General features: G+C 42.4%; 1 non-coding gene across 1 annotated transcript; it reads right to left on the reverse strand.

Annotated features, from left to right (window-relative positions):
- Positions 1-565: 565 nt before the first annotated feature.
- LOC131496661 (small nucleolar RNA SNORA70) lies at positions 566-699 on the reverse strand. The gene has a single exon (XR_009254599.1). It is a non-coding gene; the product is annotated as a small nucleolar RNA SNORA70 (small nucleolar RNA).
- Positions 700-4,994: the final 4,295 nt, after the last annotated feature.

Here is a 4,994-nt window from a genome sequence, read left to right on the forward strand (position 1 = left end):
CCTTGTTTTGCTTCTCTCTGAAAACCTTTCCCCTCCTTCCCACCAGTAGGGTGCTTCTAACTGCTTCCAGTCTGGCACTGCCTGATTCAAATCAATGTTAGCTCAAATAAACCCTTAACATTTTAATATACCTCAGTTTATTTTTGTTCTTGTTGCTGTTGTTGACAGAAAGTAGGATCCATCAACGGGCATGAATAAGGAGGGGGCAGCACCGAGGTTGTCATGAGTGCAGCGCCCACCATTTGTCCTGGGGGCCACAATTAGGGATGTCTTTGAACCCATAGCCATCTGGGATGAGCCGCTTCTCCGCCACCACGTTTTCAAATTTCTCCTCACTTCTTGGAGATGGGGATCTTCCGGCAGCCAGGGAACCTGAACTTGGCCCTGCATAGGGCCGGCCTCAGTTACATGCTCCCTTTTCTGCAGCTTGGCATGGATGGACATGACGACTGCCAATGTGGACCCAGGCCACTGTGCCCTGGGGCTTTCCAAAGTCACCTCGCTTACCTGTCTAGAGCCCCAATTGGAGATACCATGAGGTCAGACATGAATGTCCACTGCAAAGGGCTGTCTCCAAGGTCCCTTAGGGCAACCCCAACACGCAACAGGCTGCATACACTACCCAGGAGGCTACTGTTTTCGGCCACGGCCCACCAGGCCCCCGTGGGGAAAGAGCACAGTTGGCTTCACTAGCGGCAGACTCTCTTTATCCTCCATTCCTTCCTCTCATACCTCCATTCCAGTCCAGTAGTAAATCCCTTATCTTCCAAATATATGCAGAATTCAATCATTTCTCATCTTTCCTACCAATACCACCCCAGGGCTTGGTCACCTTCACCTCTTGGCTGTTTTGGCAACAGTCTCCCAGCCAGTCTGCTTTTGTGTCTTCCTGCCTTTGGTCTGCTTGCTTCTTTTTCTTTCTTTCTTTTTTTTTTTTTTTTTTTTTTTTTTTTTTTTTTGTCCTCAGGGTTCATTTATTGATTTATTTATATAAGTAAAATACACAGGTACAGGCTATGAAATGTGAGAACTCTTATGTGAACAAATTATGCCATTCTCTCACCAACAAACATTTTGTGGCTTGCCATAGACTTTAGAACAAAAATATGTCATCCCCAAAGACCTTAAAAGTAGTACAAATCTGTACTTGTATTTCTTCAGTGTTTTTCTTGCCTTTGGAGTATTTCACCTAGTTTGCATCCTGATTATCATGTGAAGACTTTTCTGCTACTTCTGTTCATTATAACGGTTTCTGAATGTTTTTGAAATAAATTTATATTTAAAATATTATTGGATCAAAATTACGACAGACTTACCAGAAATGTAAATTAAATTTGACACTTTATTTGGGGAATTGGCAGAAGAGAAAAATATTTTGAAGTTTGAAATGAGAATACAAATATTAAAAGAGCATAAAATAGGGGCGCCTAGGTGGCTCAGTCAGTTGAATGTCCGACTTCAGCTCAGGTCACGATCCCATAGCTCGTGAGTTCGAGCCCCGCGTCGGGCTCTGTGCTGACAGCTCAGAGCCTGGAGCCTGCTTCAGATTCTGTGCCTCCCTCTCTCTCTGCCCCTCCCTGCTCATACTCCCTCTCTCTCTCTCTCTCAAAAATAAACATTAAAAAACATTTTTAATAACAAAAATAAAAGAATATAAAATATCTAAAAGAGTTAAAATATTATGACAAAACATTGGCATTTTGGTTTCCACGAAGAAACCATTGGAGAACAGAGATTGGATAGCAATTATAACTTGAAAGGATAAATGCATTTGAGACAGTCAATTAGAAGCGAGCATGGTGATGGGGCACCTGGGTGGCTGAGCCCGTGTAGCCTGAACTCTTGGTCTCAGTTCAGGTCTTGGTCTTAAGGTCGTGAGTTGAAGCCCTGCACTGGGCTCAATGCCCAGCGTGGAGACTGCTCAACCGAGGCTGGTTGTCTCGCAGCTTCGAAGAATGAAGAGGTGGACACAAAATGAGCAGCAGGCAAAATTTTATGAGAGTATGAGACTAGAAAATAAGAATAGTATGAAAGCTCTCTGCAGAGGCGACGTTCAAAAGTAAATGCCCATGGTCTGCTTTCAACACAGCACGTAAAAGGAGCCTATTAAACAGAAGTCAGATTACATCAATTTCTGCTTTAGATCTTCCAGCTCCTGTCTCACTCAGCATGAAAGCAAAATCTTGGCGTCCACCAGCCACAACAGCCATACCCCCTAGTCCCTCTGTTCTTACCTGCTCATCTCTCCCCTGGCCACTCACTCACGCCACACTGGCCTCTTGCCAGCCTAGAACATACCAAGTACACCCTTCATTCATGGCCCTTGCAGGGGTTTATAATTCTTCCTGGAGCATTCTTTCCCTAGAGTTCCAAACAGCTTCCTCCCTTACCCTGTCAGATCTTCATTCAGAAGTCTCAGTGAGACCTTCTCTGAACACACTATTTAAAACTGCAACCCCTCAGACAAAAGAGCTGAACCAAACGGGCAAAAGATCTAAACGGACAACTTTCCAAAGGAGGTACGCCGATGGGAAATACGCACAAGAGAAGGTGCTCAGCATCATATGTCATTAAGAAAATGCAAATTGAAGGAAAGATGAGATCCCACTACACATCGACTAGAAGGGGCTAAATTTTCAAAAATTATGATAAGAACTGACAGCATCAAATGCTGGTGAGGATGGGAAGCAATAGGAACCCTCATTCATTGCTGGTGGGAATGCCACATGGTACAGCCAGGAGCACTGGAGGCGATGGCCCACACCTGTAGTCCCAGCTGCTTTGGAGACAGGAATTTCACTCGAGCCTAGGAGTTCCGGGCAGTATAGCACACTGTGCCAATCCGGTATCTGCACCATGTTGGGCTTTAACACAGCAACCTCCCGGGAGCCAGGGGACCATCAAGTTGCTTAAGGAGGGCTGAGCTAGCCCAGGTCAGAAATGCAGGAGGTCAAAACTCCCATGCTCATTAAACCGGTACAGCCACTTGGGAAGGCAGTTTGGCAGTTTCTTACAAAGCTAAGCATAGACTTAGCATGCCAGCAATTGCACTCCTAGTTATTTACTCAAATGAGTTGAAAACTTTTGTCCACACAAAAATCTGCACGTGGATATTTATAGCAGCTTTCTTCACAGTTGTCGAAAATTGGAAGCAGCCAAGATATTCTTCAATAAGTGAGTGGATAAACAAACTGTGGTACATCTGTACAATGGAACAGTATTCAGGGATAAAAAGAAAGGAGCAATCAAGCCACAAAGAGACACATAGAAAACTTAAAGGCATATTTCTTTTTTTTTTTTTTTAATTTTAGAAAGAGTGAGCAGGGGAGAGCACCAGAGGGAGAGAGAGAGAGAGAAAGAGAGAGAGAGAGAGAGAGAGAGAAACCTCAAGCAGGCTCCACACTCAGCACAGAGCCCAACACAGGGCTTGAGAGCCTGACACAGGGCTCGATCCCATGACCCTGGGATCATGACCTAAGCCAAAATCAAGAGTCAGATGTTCAACCAGCTGAGCCACCCAGGCTCCCCTAAATGCATATTTTGAAAGTGAAAGAAGCTATTTGAAAAGGCTACATGTGGTATAATTAATTCCAAACCTCACATTCTGGAAAAGGCAAAAATGCAGAGATAGAAGGATCTGTGATTGGCAAGGATTAAAGGGAATGGAGAGCTGAACAAGTGGAGAACAGGGAATTTTTAAGGCAATAAAACTATTCTATGTAATACAGTAATGGTAGATACATGACATTATGCATTTGGCAAAACCCATAAAACTGTACAATACAAAGAGCAAACCCTAAAATGTACATTATGGACTTCAGTTAATAATCATGTGTTACTCCATGTGCCAACTAACTTGGATGTAAATCATAAAAAATAAATAAATTATTAGATTAAAATAATAATAATAATGTGTTACTACTGGCTCATCAATTGTAGCAAATGTATCACATTAATGAAAGATGTTAATAAAAGAGAAATCATTTGAAGGACATATGGGAACTCTGTACTCTATGCTCAGTTGTTCAGTAAACCCAAAAATATAGGCACAATATGCAGAAAAGACATGACGAATATATACTATATATTTAGGTATATATCCTGTGTTATATATATATTTTATTTTTATGAAAGAGAGAAAGAGAGAGAGAGAGTAAGCAGGGAAGGGGGGAGGCAGGGAGAGAGAGAGAGAGAGAGAGAGAGAAAGAATCTTAAGTAGACTCCACACCCAGCCCAGAACCCAAAGGGCTCAATCCCACAAACCATGAGATCATGACCCGAGCCGAAATCAAGAGTTGGATGTTCAACCAACTGAGCCACCCAGGTGCCCCTATATTTTCTATGTAATACAGCATATCTAATTGTAATAGATATTACAAATAGATACAAATTACAAATAGATACATATCTCATTGTAATTACCCAAATCTCAAAACGTAACAATTATACAACACTATTATCTAATTCACACAGTCCATATTCAAATAACATCAATTGTCCCAATAATGTCTTTTATAGCTTTTTTTTCCTAATTCAGGAACTGGTCCACTGCATTTAGTAATCTGGAAGAGGTCCTCAGTCTTTTGCTGGTGGTCGTGGTGGTCTTTCTTTACCCTGACATTTTTTAAGAGTTGAGGCCAGTTCTTTCACAGATATCCCTCAACTCGTGTTTGTCTCTTTCCTCATGGTCAGATTCAGATTATGCATTTTGGGCAGGAATCTTACAGAAGTGGCGTGCCCTCAGAGCATCATATCAGGAGATATAAGACGTTGGTCTGTCTCAGTGCGGGTGATATGACCTTGGATTCCCACATCCATCAGATTTCTCCCAAAGGGGAATTTTGTATATTTGGTTCACTGCCATATTCCTAGAGCCTAGAGTAGTGCTTGATATAGGCACTGAAAAAGAACACGTTGAGTCAATGACTAAATGACTTCAAGTCTGTGGAGCTGAAAAGACAAAGGGGAGGAAGAAGAAAAAGAAGAAAGAGGAG

Source organism: Neofelis nebulosa, chromosome 15 (assembly GCF_028018385.1).
Source record: "Neofelis nebulosa isolate mNeoNeb1 chromosome 15, mNeoNeb1.pri, whole genome shotgun sequence".
Lineage (NCBI taxonomy): Eukaryota > Metazoa > Chordata > Mammalia > Carnivora > Felidae > Neofelis > Neofelis nebulosa.